Here is a 23,061-nt window from a genome sequence, read left to right on the forward strand (position 1 = left end):
ACATTCTAGCACCTAATAGGTTTTTAAGAAAAGGAATGATTTCATTTCATGATATAGGTGCACTGTAGCTATAACTAAAGGAAATTGATAGCAGGGCAAGGAATTCTGAATGGGAGTTTCAAAACAGGAGGCTTTTGCTTATTGTTACTTTGAATCAAAGGACATATTCAAAGTAGATGATTGGTTTCTGAATTTATTATTACTATTGAGTATTATTGTTAAAGTTTGGTGGTACTGGGGCTGGAATGAAGAGGCTTTTTTTTTTTTTTTTTCATTGCTTTGGCTGTTCCTCAAGTCTGGCTTTTTGCTAATTAGAGATGGTGTTGTACAGATTTTTTTGCCCTGGCTTACTTCAAAACAAAATCCTCCAGATCTCCCGATCACACCATGAACTATCAGCACCTGCTTATTTATTAATATTATTATTATTATTACTCTTAGTTTTGATGAATTTAAACATTCTATTGTATTTTTATGTTTTATTTTTCTAAAGTATTTTTATTTTCATTTTTTGTTGTTATTGTAAAGGTGAAATACACAGGGTTGTTATTTCATAAGTCAAGTAATAAATACATTACTTTTGGGCAATGTCATCCCTTCCTTTGCTCTCTCTGTTTTTCTCTCCTGCTCTGCCCACAAGTTGTGTAGTTCTTTTTCAACAAAGTGCCTACTCAGTACCACTGCTACATTTGTTTACCTTTTTTCCCCTCAAGTTCTGTTATTATCATTTTTTTAAACACAGGAGAAAGAACTTAGCCTGAATTTTGTTCACTAATATATTGTTAAACATTATGGAATGTTAGAGGCTCTTACATTGTTTTAAGAGCAAACATTTGGTTAATGCTTCTATTAATTCAAGTTAATTCTTGCATTTGACTTGGTTGAGAGCCCTCCAAACTATGATCCTCCATGTGAATTTCTGACATGACCAACTTGCTTAACATTTTTTTCATTCATTCTTTACTACTATATGTGGAAGCTCATGTGCAGCAAGCAGTAGTGTGTTTAACAGTAAGAGCCTGTATGTCCAGAATTGCTGATGGAATTGTGATCTGTACCTTTTAGAAGGACACGATTATGCCATTTTTCTCTCAGTAATTATTCAGATAGCATATTAGAGGAAACCAGAAAGCTACTAGAGGTACAGTTTTAATCATATGTACTCATCTGCATTTTATTTTAATACTATAATTCTATGCCACTAAAATTTATTTTTCAATGGAAACAGATTATTTTTCCTTCTATTATTGGACGAGTATAGGTCTTTGTATCTTACCAGAATGTACACTATTGGAGGCAGAAAATTGACTTCAATTGTTGTTGATCCCTAGAAGACTTATTATAAGTTGGCAATCAAAAATATTTGTTGTGTTAAAATACTTATTGTTTCTGTGTAAATATTCATTATCAAACTGGAATTATATTCTACTGTACAGACTTCCTTTTTAAGTAATGTTACAATAGCCAATTATATTTAAAGCATACTAAAAATTTAAAGTTTCTCAACATGATAAACAATCTGACCACATGTTACTAAATCTTTTAAAACAAAAGCAAACATGTTAGTCCAAAGTGAAATTGTTTTAAAGATTTATGAAGATATTTAAGAAGTCTTAACTAGGTTATGAGTGGTAAATAACAAAAATAAATTTTTTTCATCAGAAAGAGCTTATCAACAAAATCTTTCATTCTTTTTGCTCACTCAGCTGCTGAGAAGGTAAAAAATGAAAAATATTAAGAATTTTTTGATAGACACGTCTTACATTAGATATGTAGTTGTATATTCTGTTATATGGTCCTAAGGATGAATGTAGGAATGTGTAGAACAGCTCCTCCTTGGCCTCTGTGGCTCAACATCCAAAGCAGTGTTATCTTTCTGGTAACCATGCAATGTACCTGAATGCAGATTTATCATGGAGAAGAAAAATTAAAAGTTGTCATCCAGAACAGAGATAGATGACTGATTGATGACATAGAAAAGTTCTAAAAAGGCAATACATAAGTTTATATTTTAGGTGAACAGTAGGATGTGTTAGAAATGCTAAGGAAGTCTAGAAGGGTCAAAATTGCAGGAACAGGAATGTCAGCAAGTTGAAAGTACAGTGGCAAGGTGTGTAAAATTATGGTAGTAGAGCTCTTATCATCAAAGAATTTTGATCTTGAATAGACTAAATACATCACCTTGCTAATAAATTACTCACTTCTAAATTGGATACTATAGCCTAAAAAAAAAAGTCAATTGTTCATATTTCAGTATTACTTATTGGCAGACCTGAAGAGATGAGAAGTCTTACTTATAATCCGCATTCATTCAAGCAGTTAACAAATGTTTTTTTTATTTTTTATTTTTTTTTTGCCAGTCCTGGGCCTTGAACTCAGGGCCTGAGCACTGTCCCTGGCTTCTTTTTGCTCAAGGCTAGCACTCTGCCACTTGAGCCACAGCGCCACTTCTGGCCATTTTCTGTATATGTGGTGCTAGGGAATCAAACCCAGGGCCTCATGTATACAAGGCAAGCACTCTTGCCACTATGCCATATCCCCAGCCCCAACAAATGTTTTTTTAGTTAGTTAGTTAATTAATTAATTAATTAATTAACTTACTGTCAAGGTGAAGTACAGAGGGGTTACAGTTACATACATTAGATAGTGAGTACATTTATTGTCCAACTTGATACCCCCTCCCTCATTTTCCTCCTACCTTCCCTCCTTCCTCATTCCCCCCACTCCCCTCCCATCCCTGGTTGTAAAGTTAGTTCATAGTATGTTGTCTTGTAAGTATTGCTGTTGCATTGGTTTGCCTTTTACCCTTTGTCTCACTGTTTTCACAAGCTTCTTTCTCTGGGTTAGGTGATTGGGATAAATTGATACTTGAGACCGAATTCTTACTTTTGAGAGTCTTGTGGTTTAGTGGGGAAACCTGTGGGTAAGTTAGAAACTGAAAAATAAGATGATAAGGGCTGTGATCAGGTTTCACAAATGACCTGGAAAGGCCACAAGGAGTGGGTCTTTTCAGAACTTAGACCCAGAAGAGGATCCCAAGAAAAAATGAGGGTAGGTTGTTGACAAACAAGAAATGGCACAAGCATCTTAGCAATATTTCAAAATGTAACACACTTTGTTTTAGATTTTGAATTTTTGTCAATCTTCTCACTTTTAAAGTAATATTATATGTACACATATAAGTATACATATGAAACTATATATACATAAATACACAGTTGATATATTCTTCACTCATCCAGAATGTCCAAATATTATTTATTGTTTTAGTTTTGAGGGTTACTCGGGGTTCAAACCCAGGGCCTCTCGCTTGGTAAGTGCTGTGCTGAAACTATTCTTTATAATGTAGGATATTCTGTTGGTTCTTTCTGCCTCTGTCTCTCTCTGTCTCTGTCTCTCTGTCTCTGTCTTTGTCTTTGTCTGTCTGTCTCTCTCTCATAGTAGTGCTAGTAGAATGAGAAGCCAGAGTGAAGGAAGAGTATTGATTTTTCTACTCTGGTAAGAGCCCCAAAACAGTATGTGCTAATACATGGTTGTATTCCAGGTTTAAAAAAGAGAGAAAAACATCTTAAATTTTGTTTGACATAAAAGGGCTATTAATAATACATTAAATCTGGAAGATTTTTAAAGATTATTTGAACATGATTGATTAGAATATTGTATCAAAAACCATGATTACCTTATTAGTCCTATATGTGATATGCTTTTCAGATTTATTACACACATAAATATGTATAATATATAAATTACAAGGTATTCAAAAGAAAATATAGATAAGGTATTTCATATTAAGTTGAGGCAAACCTTCACTTTAAACCAAAAGCAAAATGCAATGACAAGGATGAAATCCTTTTTTTAAAAAATTTGGTTGGCTGTGGGGTTTGAATTCAGGGCCTGGGTGCTATCCTTGACCTTTTTCACTTAAGGCTGGCATTCTACCACTTTGAGCCACAGCACCACTTCTGGTTTTCTGGTGGTTAATTGTAGATAAGAGTCTCACAGACTTTTCTGCTTGGGCTGGTTTTGAACCATGATCCTCAGATCTCAGCCTTGTGAGTAGCTAGGATTACAAAGCAGAAGCCAGTGACTCCGGGCTATGAAATCTCTTTTATATGCAAAAAAAATCCTTGAATCTTTAAAAGCAAATGAGAACCTAGCATAATATTTTCAATATATAATGTATCATTCATGTATAAAGGACAGTCACTAAATTGTAATAATAGGCAAATGTTTTGAACGAGTATGATAAGTTATGAGTAGAGAGCTAAAATGAAAATAAATGGGAAATGAATTTATCATAGGCATTAAATCTTCCTGTAAATAAAATATTATGAAATTAATGAGGCACACCTTTTTATCCATTTTACCAGTAACACTAAGTATTGGTGAGGTTTCTGATGTACCTGAGCTCTTCCATAGTATTGGAGAGAATCATATGGTGGCAAATGGAAAAACTTGGAAATTTTTACATGCCTTGCTATGGTATTTTCAACTTTTAGAAATCTTTCCTAAGAAATAAATCAAGAGACCATTGCTAAGATAAAGGATCCTCATTACTTTATTATTATGACAGTAGATGAACAGAAGTCCAGATCATCTGAGGTATAGTCAAATGGAGGGATAGTTTTGTAGTTTCTCAAAAATCATGTTTTGAACACTACTTAGGGATATTAGAAATGCTGTTGTTATGTTGTCAGATTGAAATGGCAAATTTTAGTAATCCCCCTATTAGTTTCACTTTCTGTAGTTTCAGCAACCTGTGGTTGACCAGGTAGTTAACCAGAATCCAAAATATTAAGTTAATAACTCCAAGAATAAGCAGTTAGTAAGCGTTGAATTTTATACCACTCTGAGTAGCATGATGAAATTTCAAACATTCTTGCTAGTGTTGTTAATCTTTTACTGTGCCCATATTACAAACTGAACTTCATCATATATGTATGTGTGCACATGCACACGCACACACACACGCACACACACACACACAGAGTATGTATAAAGTTGAGTGCTGTTTGCAGTTTCAGGCATCCATCGTAAGAGGAAACTACTGTACAAAACGTGTACACTATTTGAAAATTAAAATGTGTATTTACAGATAAAAGACTGAAGGAACTACAGAATTAGAATCCTTATAGAGTAAATATAACTACTTTAGGTACTTTTATTTTCTTACATTCAAAACTGTTTTCCTGTTTTCAAAATCCTCATTTTTACAAGAAACTAAATGATAGGCTAGCAGTATTTATTATTAAAACCATGTCATATTAAATCAATAATTTGTTTATTAAATGTCTCTAATGAGAATTATATTTTAAGAAAATTTATTGGATAAAATTCGTTCAAGTGAAGGACTAGCCTGAATAGATAACCTTTAGAATGTCAGAATAATTACTATATGTAGTTGTGTAGTTTGTACACCAGAGATGAAAATAAGCTGTGCTTTTGATTATATCACTTAAATAGGAGAGGGACACAAATTATAAACTGCAGTGATAAATTTAGCTTACAAAAATTCCAAAAGATTATACTGCATTTGCATGATATTCTCACCATTCGGAATATTGTAACCGCATTATATTCTTCCCTGAAATGTAATTTTTGTCCTTTTTTATTAGATTATATTGTACAAAATAATGTATTTCATGTCTTTCTTATACATGTACATAATGTATTTTGATCACATCCCTCCTTTCCCCATTACCTTCTGTTATCCTCTCTATAGGAATATCTCCCCTCTGGTTGTTTTCTTCTTCCCACACATTCCCCCTTCTATTTCATGTGTTTTTAAAATCTAGATTCTGCTTATGCATATAAGAGAAAATGTATTTGTCTTCTTTGGTTTATTTCATTTAAACATAATTGTCTTTGATTCCATCCATTTTCCTGCAAATGGCAAAATATCTTATTTATAGCTGAATAAATCTCCACTGTGTGTATGTATACCACATCTTCTTTATCTATTATTCATTTATTTACTAGATAATTTACTCTTTTGATGTTTAATGTTTTTGACTTATTTATACATTCTGGATATTAATCTGTCAGATGAGTAGGTGGCAATTATTTTTTTCCCATTCTGTAGGCTTCCTCTTTGCTCTGGTAATTATTTCCTTTGCTGTAGTTATATTTTTAGTGTTTTTTTTTTTAAGGAGTCTCTATACTGCCTTCCATAGTGGTTGCACTCAGTTACATTCTCTCCAATGGGGGTGTTTTAGAGCTTCCCATCTTTGCATTCTTGCCAACATTTGCTGTTATTCATACTATTAATGGCATCTTCTCAATGTTATTTTGATTTGCATTTTCTTTAAGGCCAGAGTTGTCAAGTATTTCTTCATGTATTTCTTGGTTCAGTTTTACTTTTTCTTAGAAGTGATTGCTTAGCTCCTTTGTTCATTTATTAATGGGCCATTGAATCTTTGGGGCCTTAGTAGTATGAGCTCCTTGTATATTCTGGTTATTTGATCTTTGTCAGAGGTATAGACGGAAAGCTCTTTCCTAGGGAGCTTTTCGTACGGCTGAGCCTGTTAACCTAAGGAGTCTAATACAAACTTAACGGTTGTTAGTATCAACAGTAACTCCTAGTTGGTGTGAAAATTGTTTTGTGGCAGAAGGAAAATTAACTCTTGTGATATTAGACATGATGTAAATAAAAGCAGTTCAAATATAACACTGAGTTAATAGCCAAGAAAATAGAAGAGAAAGGCAAACATGTAATTGGTTAATAGGAAGTGAGGTCAGTAATAGCTAAGAGAGTTATGATAATAGTATAAAAAGTAAGAAAAAAACAACAACCCTGAAGGTTTGACTCCAATGGTGGTAGAAGTGGCAGCTGTGAATAAAACAGTCAAATGAGAACATGAGGCCTGGAGTTCAAGCTAGAAACAGAAAAAAACACTACTCAGATCAGATATGAAAAGGTCTTGGAAAGAAATTCTTTTAATGGTATGTTCTATATGTTTCCAGTGGGTGAGAAGTTGTTTTAACAGTAAATCCTGTATATTTTATTAAATATGAAAAAGAGACTTGACTGGTCCAGATCAACTGTAAACAGCTTAGACAACACGTTTTAAGATATTTGTACAGTTGGAATTGTCATAAGTTTAGTAATTGCCTATGTGACTATGGGGACAAGAAAAAGTTCTTGTCTGAGGCCCGCCTTGGATATCAGCCAGACAAAGAGCAGATATGATTTGTAGATGGAGTATTTTGGATATAAATACAATTTAGGTTAGTAAAGAAGACTTCTTGTAGGCAAAGCAGAGAGAAGACTGGAGCAAGCAAAGAACACTTTTTGAGGCTTTTTTTTTTTTTTCTAAAGATTACAGAAGTGCATGCCTCAGGTCAAGAATGGAGAGGCTCAATGTCATCCTTAAAAAGCAAGGGAAGGGATTCCACCTACAAAGTGCAGGCAGATAAAAGACAGATGGGTGGGATCATTTTTTCTATATTTTTAAGAAACTTATCCAAGATAAGATTTACTGAATTCATAATCTTAGTGATTTTTCTATTTGCCTTTTTTTTTTTTCCTGGTGAGGCTGAAGCTTCCTCCCTTCCTTCCTTCCACCCTTCCTTCCTCTCTCCTTCCCTCCCTCCCTCTCTCCTTCCCTCCCTCCCTCCCTCCCTCCTTCCCTCCCTCTTTCTTTTCCCTTTCCCTTTCCTTTTGCTCATCCGAGGCTTGAATTTGGCCTGCATGTTGTCCCTGAGCTTTTTTGCTCAAGGCTGGCACTCTACCACTTGACCCAGTTACACTTTGGCCTTTGGTGGTTATTTGGCAAGAGTCTTGTGGACATTTCTTTCTGAGATCCTCAGATCTCAGACTCCTAAGTACCTAGGCTTATAGTCATGAGCCACCCACACCTACCTGTTTGAAGCTTTTTTTTACTTTAAAATGCTGAAGTTTTGCATAATGATTCTTATCTAAAGTATATACAATATTTGTCTCATTAGAAAGGGCAACAAATTTTAAGATATTTACTAAGCGATACGAATGTAGAATTTTAGATTTGAATATTTTTTTTCTTTAATTGCTCAAGTCTATTATTGCTCATACACAGTTTGTTCATACTATTAGGGAATTGTCTTTATAAAACCTTTGTAAAATATATTATTTTTCTACGATGTACTCATTTTCCCTTTTTGGACTCTTATTTTGTAAATGTATGGACAATATAGTTAAAATGTACAATTATAATAACATTGTTAATGAGTATATGACAAAAACAACTCTTGTAGGGTGTGCCAGCTAAGGAGGATGAAGAGGAACAAGTGTGCAGGAGAGAGTGGTCTTCAAGGGTGTGCATGGATCATTGTTAAAATTAGTATCCAATAAGAGTTCTGCTTCCAATGTTCACAAACTTCTCAGTTTCTCTATTGCTATGCTTTCTAGAGATATTTTAGTACTTTGAAAATCCTTCATTTCTTTATTGGTTATAAAAGCCATAAGATAACTAAAAATGAAAAAAAGAATATATGAATGACTATAGCTTATTGTAGACAATAGACTTCTAAATAAAAACTAAAAGTTCTCAAGTTTACAAAAGATATATTCTTTTGAATAGCATATGAATGTATTTTGGGGGTAGTAATATCACAAGTTGATTAAGATCTTTTAAAAATTTACCCTATAATTGGAGTTTTACTTTGCATAGTTGTCTGTTATGTGTATTTGTGTTTGTGCTGCTTTTGTTTTAAAATGTGATGGACACAAAAAAATGCATACATAGAACTCAAATTTAGCCCCACTGCAGTCCCATAATCTCCCGACTTGTTTTGTTGCTAAGTCAGAAATTCACATTTACTAGATTATTATCTATTGCCATGGAAATCATTTTGTTATATTTCAATTTCACTACAGGAACAAACAGCAGGAGCTAATGGACCATAAGAGGGAAATTTGTTGTTTAAACAATGATTATCTTTTATATTCGGCTAACATGAAAAGGGGAAGGTATAATTCCTCTGTCACACAGCATGAGAAGGTAAATGGACAAAAGTTACAGATACAATGCACCTGCAAGATTTTTTAACTGTCTTAGGAGTAAAAAATAAAGTTAGTGGCTCACGAGGCAAATTTATTAAGTATGTCTATTTCAAGCTATGTTTTGTCAAGTCATAAGGGAGGGCTGTGTTTCTGGGAAGCAGATTTTGAGTTTGAGCTACAAGATATATAGTAGAGATCACCCTAGGGGAAGTGGAGAGGGGAAGATGAAGTGAGCAGAAGAGGAAACCAAACTGCAATGAAAAAAACTATAATACACAAGTCCCTGATAAGTAGATGATGGGTGGAGGATTCTGGGGCCAGTGTCATCCACAGTTGTCTGATATCACCTTGCTCTCATAGAATGCAAGGCCCAAGGCAGGACAATTGTGGCAGTTGTTGAAGTCCCCTGACCTGGAGGTTGTCCACCGACCACATTCCATGAGTCAGGCCTTCCTTGAAGGAGGATCTAGGTGAAGCTTCTCTTTGTCTGTTTGCATATATCAGGGTTTTTTTTTTTTTTTTTAACGCTTTAGACTTATAATGTATATGACTCCCTTCTATACCTCATCTTTCACCTCCCAATTGTTTTATAAGAATGAACAGATATTTTTGAAACATGCTGATATTTAAAACTATTTTATTTGAGATCACTTAGAATTTTTATTTAGCCTATAACAGTGCTTTTTCCTTCCCTTTAAAATTTATAACAGGTTGTGTTCCCTCATAGAAAGTTAAATTTATTTTCTTAATAGTCTATCAGCATTTAAGATTAAACATTATCTGCTTTCTAAGACTTTATTTTGCAATGATTTTAAGATTACAGAAACATTGTAATAATAGAACAAAGAATAGAAAACTAGTAGCTATCTGCAATCCTAGCTACTTAGAAGGCTGACTCATGTTAAAACCAGCCCAGTTTTCTTGGCTCTTTGTTCTCCTCCAATTTTAGGCTTTTCCTTACTCTGCCCTTATCATTCATGGCCTTGCTATTCATGAAATTATAGTCATATTTTGTTTTCAATTTGGGTTTACCTGATGTTTCCTCATAAGGAGATTTGAGATTACACAATGAATTAATGGATTAATGAAGAAATGGTGCTGTTCTCTTGATTTATTAGGTTAAAATGATGTTCAGTCTTCTCTTATTTTTTCTTACTTCAGTCATGGAGCTAACCAAGCACATCTTTATTTTTGTGGAGAATGAAGTTTAGAAACTGAGCTCTGGGTTTGAACCATGCTCATTTCTACTGATGTCTTTATTTCTAGTTCCTTTTGGTGAACAAAACCTAGGAAATCTGTTTGTATGTATATTACCTGTAAAAAAAATGTGCCTTCATATAGTGACCCCAAAATAGTTCCGATTAACTTTTAATTCCATTCCAAACAACATGGTTAATTCTTTTTTTTTTCAAATTTTTATTATCAAACTGATGTACAGAGAGGTTACAGTTTCATACGTTAGGTATTGGATACATTACTTGTACTGTTTGTTACCTTGTCCCTCATACCCCCTCCCCCCAACATGGTTAATTCTTATTCCACCATTTTGTACTTGTAGTTTACTTCTCCAGTGTAGGAAAACCCAGCTTCCATCATCTAATTATTCTTTTTTTGTTTGTTCACTCTCCTGTATGCAACAAATCTCACACCTATGTGAATTACCTTGTTGACCTTGCCACACTATCCCAGCCAGCTAATTGAATATTTGGTCCTGACCTTGCTGGCCATGCCAGCTAATTATTCATTGCTAACCAAGAGGGAAAGGGCACAGGTATTTCTTATCCTTCTGAGCACCATTACTTTCCTTAGGATATAAAATTCTGCATGACTCAAACTGGATGACCAGGTAGCACTTGTATAACATATTTTGTAGAAGAATTTCCCAACTTATAAATGGAGTTCTTGAGTATTTCAGTTTTTAAAAATTATTCTTATTCTAAATGTGAATGGCAAATTTTGTATTTATTATTTAAGATTCTTTTTGGAAAGATAACAATAGTACAATATGCACTATCATCTCTGATATTAATGATAGTTTTTGAATAAGCATGTATTTGTATTGTTAGGACAAATTTTTCTTTGGGTTCTTTTGGATTTATTTCTTGGCAGGTTGATAAGCAGAGCTATTAGTATGAAGCAATTTTTGTTGAGCCTTGTTTATTGGTTTGCAATAATGAGAACAGTTATCGACTCCAGTGATTGTGTGCTTTTATTTTCAAGTAACAGAGTGTTCTTATTTTGTGATGATACCATGGAAAGCTAGTTTAAAAGCTAGTTTTAAAGGATCTGTAGCTTTGAGAGGTTATAATTTAGAATGGAGGCATGGTGGTCAGAGGAAATGAGCCAAAGTTAAAAGCCTTTTCTGTGCCATTGCATCTGTAACCACCCTCAAAGTACTGTGCACTTTATGTCACATGAAAGCCTCAAATCCTGTGGGTAAATGTTATCTGCAGGAACCTCATCATTTCTGAAAACAGTTCTTTTATCCTTAGTGTTTGAACAAGAAATACAAATAATAGTATTTTCTTCTCCTTTTTCAGGACAACATACAGATTTATTTGCTATTTTTGAGTAAGCACTATGAGATATAAAAACCAAAATCAAATTTAAATATGATATATGGTGAGACAGTAACTGGAGGTGTTATCCTGGTTCTTCATTTCTGTCTTTCTTTGGTAAACAAGGTATCAGTTCTTCACTATTTTTTGGGGGCAGGGTAAGACATAATTACTTGTCAGTGAAATGTTTATGACACAGATATTTTTTGCATTAGCTTTGAGTATATACAATCTGTAACATAGAGGCCATACAGGATTTGGGAAAAATGGTTAATGAGCATTATGATTGCACAGTGAAGAGAAGGAAGTAAAGGCTCTTGGCATTCTTTCTGTTTAAGTGTTTACACTTCTCCTGAGCCTTTTGTTACGTGTGTATGTATGCGCACGCGTGTGCACATGTGAGTGTTGGTACTGGGCTTGAACTCTTTGCCTAATACTTTGCTTTCCTTCAGCTTTTTTTCACTCTACCACTTGAGCCAGAGCTCCTTGGCTTTTTGTTGGTTGGTTAATTGGAGGCAAGCATCTGTGTGTGTGTGTGTGTGTGTGTGTGTGTGTGTGTGTGTATTGGCTTTGAATTGTGATCTTCAGGTCTTAACCTCTTGAGTATCTAAGATTGTAGATGTAATCCCTGGGGTTTATTTCTTTTTCTTTTCTCTTTTTTTAAATTTCTCTTTTTACTTTTGCCATTTCCTTTCTCCTTTTGCCTGTTTCTTTCACTTATTCTTTCACAGATTTATATTTGAGTTTAAATAGTTGACAAGTTTGGAAATATTCCCAGCTGGGACTCATATATGGCCAAATATATAATTGATACGTGTGTGTGTATGTGTGTGTGTGTGCACATGCAGACACACCCCATTTTTAAACAGAAAATAAAATGAAGTATGTGCATTATATAGGTATTCTGTTCATACTAAAACAATGTATGAGTGTAAAAAAGGAAAGGTTACTAAGGACTCGGCTGCTTTAGATATTGGGATGAGTTATTCACAGAGATGTCGTTTACCTAAAATGTACTGGTCTAGATGATTACTTACTGGTTAGTTATATGGAGCAGTAGTGGGCCATACCTACTTCTTTACCCCTTCTTTCTGAACCAAATTTTCCCTCTAACTGGTAGGGTGAAGTTTGATAATAAATTGAGATGTAGTTCACTGGAAAGGATAAATTATGCTATGCAAGAAGGCAGAGGCCTGACAATGGGACCACATATTTTTGACTTTTCCTCCTGGTAGTCAACTCTTCCTATTACAGATCATTTTCTGTTTGTGATAGACAAATAACTCTGTAGAATGAAATGACTTTGGAGGATAGAAACCATAATGAACCTCGTAGGACATTTGCCTTTAAAAACAACAATAAAAAGATCAAATGTTCTCTAGTTACAACTTTAACATTTTACTACTTGGAGTGGAACTGCTAGTCCTCTCATGAAAATTACCTCTTGGCATCTTTGGGAGAGTTTCTAAATGTGTGATAGGGGACTCATTTGGGCCTGGGATGGTGCTGTAGGTCCTCTTTAGGATTTTCTGAACTACTTTCCTAATGTTCCTGAAGCAATTCTGGGTATACTTCTGTTGCTACTTTCCTGAATATCAGCAAATTTCTCTTTTAGGCAAATCACTGTATTGAAAAGAGCATAAACAGTAGAATCCCCAAGATTTCTGTTACAGATCTTAATGGGATACCAACCAGTTGGCCTTCTTTCTTTCCTTTTAGATCTTTTGTTCAAATGTCATCTTGTCAATGAATCTTTCTTTGGCTCTTTTATTGAACACTATATAACTTTTTGTCCTAAGTTAACTTTCTCAATAGCAATATTTGACATAGTATGTATTTTTTATTTACTTACTTTAATTATTATGTGTCTCATTTAAAGAAAAAGTTCTAGCTAGACAGGACTGCTACAACTTTAGTGAATTGTACTCAGTAGACTTTTCTTCAATATTGGTTGATAAATGAGGTCTTAGAGAACCCAACCACTTTTTGTATAACTTTATTTCTTCTAGAATAAAATGACAATGTTTAGAAGTGCTTTTTAATGCTGCAATGGACTTTATAAGGTACTTCATCATTACCAATAATGTGGTAAGTTCTGTATTAAGTACAATTTTTTACATTAGCTTACTTTATTCCATATGAAACAATGAGTGTAAAATATTCTTTCTGAGAGGAAGAAGAATAGCTTCACCTCTATTCTCTCTTTTTATTTTGTCTCTGTCTCATCTACTGTTCTGATTCATTTTTACCTGTGTATGGGTCTTCTTTGCTTGATGGGTAGAGGTTTCTTAGTTATACTCTAAAAGGAACAGTGATTGGCAGTATTTGTTTCTTGAGTTCTTTTGATCCAGGCAGTTAGATTACTCTAGATTATTAATCCATGCTAAGAGCTACTCTTCCCTTTGTTTTTTATTTTCTCTTTTTCAAAAATAAAGAGGAACAGGCAGATGGAGGCCTCTTGGACCTATTGCTGGTTAATTGGAGGCAAACATTTCTCTGACGGTTTTTTTTTTGTGTGTGCATGAATTGGCTTTGTGATCTTTAGATTTTAACCTCCTAAGTATCTAGGATTGTAGATATAACCTCTGAGGCTGTTTTGTTTTATTTTTTTTTGTTCTTTTGGTCCTCAATTAATTCTTCCTAGTCTTATTGTTTATTATTCTGTAAAGTGTTATGGGAATTCTGGAGAAGAAAAGGTAGATTTTAACTTGTAGTAGGGACTAACTCAGGCAAAATGCTCAGGGTTAGAGTTGCTAAGCTGAATTTAAAGACTGGTTTAGTAAGGAGGAAAGAAATATCTGGTTATGTCCAAGTACTTAACAGAGATATGAATAAGACATTAGAGAACATATATTGCAGTGGTAATTGAAATGTATCTGGATAGATCAGGAAAGACTTCCTTTAGAAGGAGACGTATAAACTGGGTTTTCATAGACATGGACATATTAATTGAAAGGAGGGAGAGTTCCAGGAGGTCTTGACTAAGAAAAAGAAAATGTAAAGAACAGGTGAAAAAACTTTCTGCTGAGTTTACTTTGTTGTTTAAGGGCCATAGAATGAGAATTTCAGGATGAGGTTTTGATATTTTATTTCTTCACGTATTCTTCTTGTTTTATAGAATTCTAGACTGTAGGATTATTTACAAAAATATATGAAAAATAGCAAGGGAATAAATTTTGCAGTGTAGCTGACAAGTGATTAATGGCTATTAGCATCTGGCTTTATCAGTGTGGCCCATTGAACCATGTGGATTGGGTTTGGAGGGCTAACTGGGCTTTCTCATTTAATAACACTTAACTTCACACACTCAGATTATCATAGGTGGGTAAATTGTAGCAGAGAGGAGGTGAAGATGATTAGGACACTGTTTTAGAATTCAAGTTCTCACACATGCCAGACAAGCATTCTTGTTACAAGAACACAAATTACAACATTGGCTCTTCTGATTTTTAACAATCACATAAAGTTATTGTGACTACCTGGAGAATCAAATGTGGCTAGACATGTTTACTCCTTTAGTAGCAGAAACAGGAAGAATGGGATTAAAGGGAACGCTCAATAAATTCATCTAAAATGTTTAATCTGTGACCCCGCAGAACAGCTGGGCCTCTTTCTTTGGGAAGGAGCTAGTTAGTGGTTATGTAGAGAAAAAGGAAATGTTTCTCACCCCCCCCCCCCCACTACAGTTGTGCATAGATAGGGACCTTAGAGAGGCATAGAGTTCCCTGTTCCCAGACACACTAACCCACAGGGTCTCCCTCCATTTCTCTTTTTATTAACATACATTTCTCAAACATTTTTGTGTAAGAGCACAGTTGTCATTGGTTATAGAATAGACTAACAATGACTTTTCCTTACCTTGATGAATCTCTTCCTTTGACTTTAGAATGTTTGCTATATAAATTAATCATTTCTTTGGAAGTGTGCAACCATATTTGTGGTTACCATTATCCAAAGGTGCCAGTTTATTACATTTTAACCCGAATAACATTTTAATGCAGAATCTAGAGCTCTGATCTGCATCTGTATTATCTGTATTTCTTATTGTCTCTTCAGCCACCATACCTCTTTCCCTAGAGAGAAACAGATGCTCTTTATTTTGTTAGCGGTTTTCCTGTCACCTGTAGCAACAGTCTCCATACCCAATTTAAAGCCCTCGCTCAATTATTCCATTTCTTAAGTATTTAACCAGCTCTTTACTGCTTTTCTGAAGCTTTTTACGTGCTCAAGTCTCTCATATTAAAAACAACAAAAACACCTTAAGTCCTCCGTTGGTTTTGTACTCATTATATGTATTGTTCTTTCATCCACCAATGAAATTTTTATAGATTGTTGTCTAAGGCTGGCCTTTTTGTTCTTGGTTTCCTCTCTACTATTATCCTTCTGTAATCTTGCTTCTCGTTACTACTGACCTTCATGAAGGTCATTAATGAACTCTGACTTACGAACTCTTTGCTTTTTTGTATCTTGTACATTTTCAGTGCTTCCATAAAATTGTCTTTTCTTCTGTGATAGGTCATTTTGAATGTTATTTCCTTCAAACATTTTTCTCTTTTAGTTTCTATAAGGTTGCCCTTTATGGATTCTTCCAAGGCTAGTCAGGTAAGTGGACTTGCTATCTTCTCTTTCTCTTATTTTGGTATCCTTAAATCTTGTTCTTTCTTAGACTCAAGGCCTTATCTATTGCTCCAACCTGACTAACCCCTCTTTACAATCTGTTTTTTCCTGACACCTTCAAATCTGTGGTTTTTACTTAGACCTTTCTCTTATATTTCATACCTGGCATCTAACTGATTTTTAGACATTACATATAAGTAAAACCCAGGTATTCCTACCCGATGCAGTTATTATTTCAATGGATGGCAACATCCTTGACTCAGTTTCCCAAATTAGATAGTTGATAAACATTTTAGTCATCATTTAGCTTACTGTAGTACAACTAGCACATTAGCTAGCATGTGGTAATGATTTGTTTTAACCAGTGCATGAATGAATGAACAAAAACACATTTTCTTCTTCATCACTTATATTCTGGCAGTTATCAAGTCTTGCCTTTCATACTTCTGATTTTTTTTTTGTATTTTTCTTTTTGCCTGTTCTTCATTGGCTGTCATTTTTCTCCATGGTGATTGGTACAATCTAACGTGATCTCATTATTTCTCTTGTCAGATGAACCATGCTGTCCAATTGAAATTCATTATGTAAACACTGTCTATCTCTATACACATGTGAGCATGTGTTTATGTATAATTATATATGAATGTATGTATATGTGGTATGACAGGCTCTGGCCCTTCTCAGCTTTCTTTCTATGGCCATTTTACTGTGGTATTTTATTTCCTATTTTTTGTGGTAGTAGGGATTGAATTTTTGAACTCAAGGCCTTCATTGATCCATATTTCCAACCCATTTTGATGGCCCTTATTCTTTGAACCCTACTCTTTGCATACCAGTGATTAATACAAAATAATCTAAATTTTAAAAAATAATGCTGACTGAGCACATGATGTGTTCATACCCTAATCACATTCCTTTGTCTAGAAGACACCTGCCATTCACTGAATAAACCCGTTCATACTGTCTCAGTGGGTATGCTGGTTCCATTATGGAGACAGATTTGACTCTTCAGGCAAATTTGCTCTACCTGTAGGCTTTAAAGTGGTTTGACTGTACCAGGTTAGAAGTATGTTTTAAAATGTGACCCAGTGTATGGTGCTATTTTCATGTCTTCTACTGTACTGAGATCTATGCCTGTTATCTATTTATTTATTATCTTTAGGTAGTTTTATATAGGAGTTGCCACTTAACAAAGCAGTTTTTGTGTGCAATATGTCTTGATCAATGTCACCCCTTTAAAGATTCTCACCCATCGCTCCCTATCTATTTTTCCTCACTCTTTGTTTTTATAGGATATACATTGGATTCCTGTCAGTGTTTCCCTCTTCTTCGTCTGTTCTATCTCTTTCCCCTTGACCCCACTCTACCTGGTTTGAGCACCCATTTTTTTATTTTTATTTTATTTTTCTGAACTTTGATTTTGGCTCTGTAAAGAAGTATAGTATTTTGCCTGGGTGCTGGTTGCTCATGCCTGTAATCCTAGCTATTCAGAAGGCTGAGATCTGAGGATCAGGGTTCAAAGCCAACCCAGAAAGGAAAGTTGATGAGACTATTTTCTCATCTTAATCAAAGAAAAACCTGGAAATGGTGCTGTGAATCAAGTGGTAGAATGCTAGATTTGAGCAAAAGGAGCCTAGGGAGAACACTTGGCCCAGCGTTCAAGCCCCAAGACTGCCAAAAAAAAAAAAAATAAAGAATTACAGTACTTTAAATCTCCTTTTAGTCTACTATATTTCAGTTAATACATTTGTATATATTTACATATCACCCAACACATATGAATTTGTAAGCTAAATCTAACTTCCACATAAAAGGGAAAATATGGATTCTTTGTCTCTCTGGGCCTCACTTACTTTGCTTACATAATTTTTTTCAAAGTCTTTATTTAAGTCCATACCTATGGAAAATTGAACAGTTTTAGAAAACTTTATTTGTTGATATAAAGTCATGTTTTATATTCTGCATTAAATTGAATTAAAAATACTGATTGTAATCTATATGGATTGTGTTGCCTACAAAAGCAGTCAGCATCCATAGTTTGAAAAACAGTCTCAAGTCTATCATTGTCTGTACCAGGTTGCATGAAATTTGTTTGTTCTGTATATGTCTGCCCACTATAATCTATACTCTTCTTGCCTTAAAAAAAACTTTTATGTTTCTAGTACGAAGTCCAATAGTTGATATAACATGAATGTTAAATATGTATCTGTTGAGTGATTCAAGTTCAGAAGAGATACTTATATGGTTCAAGGGCAATATATATATATATATATATATATATATATATATATATATATATATATATATTTTTTTTTTGGCCAGTCCTGGGGCTTGGACTCAGGGCCTGAGCACTGTCCCTGGCGTCTTCTTGCTCAAGGCTAGCACTCTGCCACTTGAGCCACAGCGCCACTTCTGGCCATTTTCTGTATATGTGGTGCTGGGGAATCGAACCCAGGGCCTCATGTATATGAAGCAGGCACTCTTGCCACTAGGCCATATCCCCAGCCCTCAAGGGCAATATTTTAACCAACCAAATTAATCGGCTATAGCAGTATTACCTCAGTGCCTGGTTTATAACATGCTTTTCTTTATTCTCAAATCTACTTATGCCTGAATAAGGAGCTCAGATTTGTTCTTTCTTTCTGGCCATATGGGAAGTAGACTTAGAAAAACTTGATGCTTTTCACTTTGAATCGACTCAAGTACATTTGAGAAACAGGTTTTGTTACTTTTTGCAAAGGGAGCTACAATTAAGTTGATGTACTGATGTTAGCAGTTCATTCCTGATATTTCTGTTATTGTTGATAACCTGATAGCATCCCAGATTATACTAGAGATCATCCAGATGGCTAAATTCTAGGCTAGTTTTAATGCTAATTAAAAGGGCTTATTTTTCTCTGTCAAACTCGAGAGAATATATATATATATTTATTGTCAAAATATTCAATAGCTGGACAAACTAAATTGGTTCAGGAAACTGAATTGGGTATTTTCCCTTTAGTGTAACTCTGGTGCTTATATTTAAGAGAGACAGGAAATAGCTGTTAATAAAGGTATTGATTACCAATCTGCTGTTTTTTAATAGTTAGATGGTATTAATTCAGGAAGCTAAATTTCAAAGGATAAAATTTTAAAAGAAGAAGAGAAATCTGAGCAGAATGAGGCTTTTCATTTGCACTTTGGTGGGTAGTTCTGCTGTTATTCCATCCCGAGTGTTACTTTCAGTTTGTGATCATGTGATTAGATGGCTCATATTTTGAGAAAAGATCATTCATTATACCTGGCTGCAGTGTATTGTGGGAGACAATATGTAATCCGTCACTCTGCAGTGACAGATTCTTTAACGATATTTAATATCATCTGATTCTGAATATGCAGCATTTCATAATAAATATTTACAACTCCTGTTGCAGGGCCTTGATATGACAAGTAATAAGTATACCATTCGATATCTGTTAAACAAAAAGGATGTACATTTATCGGAACTAGAGAAGGGAAACACCAAAATGGAGAGACACAGAGTAAAAGGCAAACCAATGCAATAGCAATACTTACAAGACAGTATGTTGTAAACCAAATGTACAACTTCGGGGGAGGGTGGGGAGGAAACCGGAACCGGGGAGGGGGGAAGGTGGGAGAAAAACAAGGGAGGAGGCAACAAGTTTGATAAGAAATGTACTCACTGCCTTACCTATGAAACTGTGACCTCTCTGTACATTCCTTAGACAATAAATAAATAAATAAATAAATAAATTTTTAAAAAAGGACATAACACTGTGAAAGGCCTCCAAATTACTTAAGTGCTATAATAAGGTATCCTCTTTACCCTGATAACTAAATGAGCAATTTAATGATTTCACATTAATTTATACCAAACAACAAAATAGTTTTGGATAGAGCTATTATTATTGTATGATATTTTGATGTAGTTTTTTGTTTTTTGGTACTAGGACTGGACTATGTTCTTTTTATCTTTATTTTCAGTGTAGCTGAGAGTACAGTTATGTATCACTACATCCAGATATTGGTTAAGCTAGAGGATCTTGATAACTCTTTTTCTAGGCAAGGCTTGACTTCCCATCCCTCTGATCATTGCCTACTGAATTTCTGGATTATAGGCCTTAGCCATTATGTCTGGCTCAGACAATTCCACACTGGCTGTGGGGAAGAGTTCTGACTTTCAATGTAGATAGTTTTATTATAGCTAACTTTATTTTATTTTATTTAAGTTTAATGCATATCCACGAATTCTTTTTTTTTTTTTTTTTTTTTTGGCCAGTCCTGGGCCTTGGACTCAGGGCCTGAGCACTGTCCCTGGTTTCTCTTTGCTCAAGGCTAGCACTCTGCCACTTTTGAGTCACAGCGCCACCTCTGGCCATTTTCTGTGTATGTGGTGCTGGGGAATCGAACCCAGGGCTTCAAGTATACAAGGCAAGCGCTCTTGCCAATAGGCCATATCCCCAGCCCCCACGAATTCTTTTCTTTTTTTTTTTTTTTTTTTTTTGGCCAGTCCTGGGCCTTGGACTCAGGGCCTGAGCACTGTCCCTGGCTTCTTCCCGCTCAAGGCTAGCACTCTGCCACTTGAGCCACAGCGCCGCTTCTGGCCGTTTTCTGTATATGTGGTGCTGGGGAATCGAACCTAGGGCCTCGGGTATACCGAGGCAGGCACTCTTGCCACTAGGCTATATCCGCAGCCCCACGAATTCTTTTCTTAATATTACAAAATATTACCCAAGAATTCTGTTTAGAAAGTTGCTCTCTTATCTGAAAAATTCCAGGTTTGGATTGACTTGCTAATTTTCTTAATCTGAAAATAAACATCTGTGTATTTGCTGAGCAAATATTACATCTTGAACAGTCTTGTTATCTATAGTTTGATATTATGTATATTTGGCATATCTGGAATTTTCTGAAAATCTTCTGTTATGTTATTATTAATACTATCATTTTGATGTGAGAAGATGACTGGCATTTTTGCTTGCCTTTCGGCATGGTTTTTTTTCCATTATATTATTATGCTAAGAGATTATTCATTTAGAGACATATAAAGAACACATTTTTCTGAGATTTTTTTGTAGTACAATGTTATCAAATATTTTACTATGTATACATCTTGACCTATTTTGCAATTTGAAAGGGCTACCATTTAAATATATATATATATATATAGTATCTATACTCCTGCATAATGAACATATATTAATTTACATACTCTCATCACAAAATTGCTTTGACTGAAATATAAAATTTCATTTACTATCAGTCTAAGCTTGAGTTCTGCAGATGAAGTGGGGAACTGACATTGTATATGGTTTTTCTCATCTCTAACAGAGATTTCACTGTAGGCGTATGAAAGGTTTTCAGTGCTATTTTATTGGTATTTCTGGTCTTCTCTTACTGTGTACTGATGTCACATATCTTTTTCTCTGGTTAATAAGCAGATTACTTTCTACTGTCTCATTAGCCTTTCAGAAAATGAGTTTCAAAATGGTCTCATTAGCTTTTTGATAAATATCATTTTAATTAAATATGCATAAGTATGGAAAGATTACTGTGGAATGATGTACTAATTATGATATCTTTTATGTTATTTATATTCTTATGAAATTATGAGTCTATTGCTCATGCACAATAGCTGTACAATTAAGAATATGTATAAACTTGCCTTTGTTTGTAAAGATCATAACTATCGATTAGATGGCTTGACTACTTATGAGTACACCAAATGAATTGATATTGTAACTTGTTAGTATCAAAAAGTAAGGAACATGGTTTTAAAAGTTTGCTGCTTGTAGGATTTTTATATATGTTGATGTGATAATATAATTGAATGCTATAAAAACTATTCAGTTCTTCATCAAGCTGTAAAATAATTACTAGGGTATTATAGACATAGTTGTTAAGAAAAGTGCTTCAGAGATGAAATGACCTGATTGCAGATTTCAGACTTTACATTAGCAACTAATACAGTGACTTGGGCATTTATAGTAACAATATTTGTTTCATAATTTTGCTTAAAAAACAGAGAATAATTACAAAATGTACTAGAATTATTGCACATTATTATAATAAAACATTAACTTTTTGTCTTAAATATATAAAGTTTTACTGGGAATTTTGTTTTATCTGTTTTTGGGAGGATAGGGTGGTGGTGTCAGTCCTGGGACTTGAACACTGGGCCCAGTTGCTATCCATTAGCTTTTTCACTCCAGGCTAATGTGCTCTACTATTTGAGCCACAGTGCCACCTCTGGTATTTTGGTGGTTAATTGAAATAGTCTCTTCTGCCTACTTTGGCTCTGAACTGTGATCCTAAGGTCTTATCCTCCAAGACAGGCATGAGCCACTGACACTGGCTTCCAACATGAAATATTCCTAATGGTTACTCTCTGTTGTTTTTATTTTAAAATGGCAAAGTAAAACTCGGTTAAGTATTAGAAACTAGTAAGGGACAATGACACAAATCAAGGACAAATTACTTCATTCTTATTATGATAAGATATTTATAAACATAAAATATTTGAAGAAACTGAAGAACAGCAAAATTTCACAGAATTGCTTCTGGAGAAGGGATTATAGTAATTTATAGTATATATCAAATAGTTTTTAAATTGCAATTTAATTGGTGTAGACCAAAAGATTTAGCCCAAAGTGGATAATCTTAGGCATACTACAGAATCAAAACCAGAGATGAATAAATCTCAAAAGTATAAAAATACAAGCCTCTAACTCAATTGACTGGCAGAAATTTCTGAACAGCTTCTGTGGCAGGAGTTTGGTTTGAGATTCTTATGCGATTGACCATCCTGCTAGGGTAGCAAAAAAATGGAAGGAATAGTTGCCCAAAGGGAACGTTACTATGCATGAAGCTCATTATACAGCTATATTAGAGAGAGATATTTCCCTC

The 23,061-nt window shown here is 34.5% G+C and overlaps 1 protein-coding gene and 1 long non-coding RNA gene across 3 annotated transcripts in view; one reads left to right on the top strand and one right to left on the bottom strand.

The window, feature by feature from the left end:
* The window catches only part of Immp2l (inner mitochondrial membrane peptidase subunit 2), an 859,776-nt gene that overhangs the window by 128,415 nt on the left and 708,300 nt on the right, over window positions 1–23,061 (top strand). The gene's annotated exons all lie outside the window — the stretch shown is intronic.
* Window positions 20,139–21,005, bottom strand: LOC125346873. Its single transcript, XR_007210055.1, has 2 exons — window positions 20,856–21,005; window positions 20,139–20,405 (listed from the first exon to the last, which is right to left on the bottom strand). It is a non-coding gene; the product is annotated as an uncharacterized LOC125346873 (long non-coding RNA).

The sequence above is a fragment of the Perognathus longimembris genome, chromosome 2, assembly GCF_023159225.1.
Source record: "Perognathus longimembris pacificus isolate PPM17 chromosome 2, ASM2315922v1, whole genome shotgun sequence".
In the NCBI taxonomy this organism is placed as follows: Eukaryota; Metazoa; Chordata; class Mammalia; order Rodentia; family Heteromyidae; genus Perognathus; species Perognathus longimembris.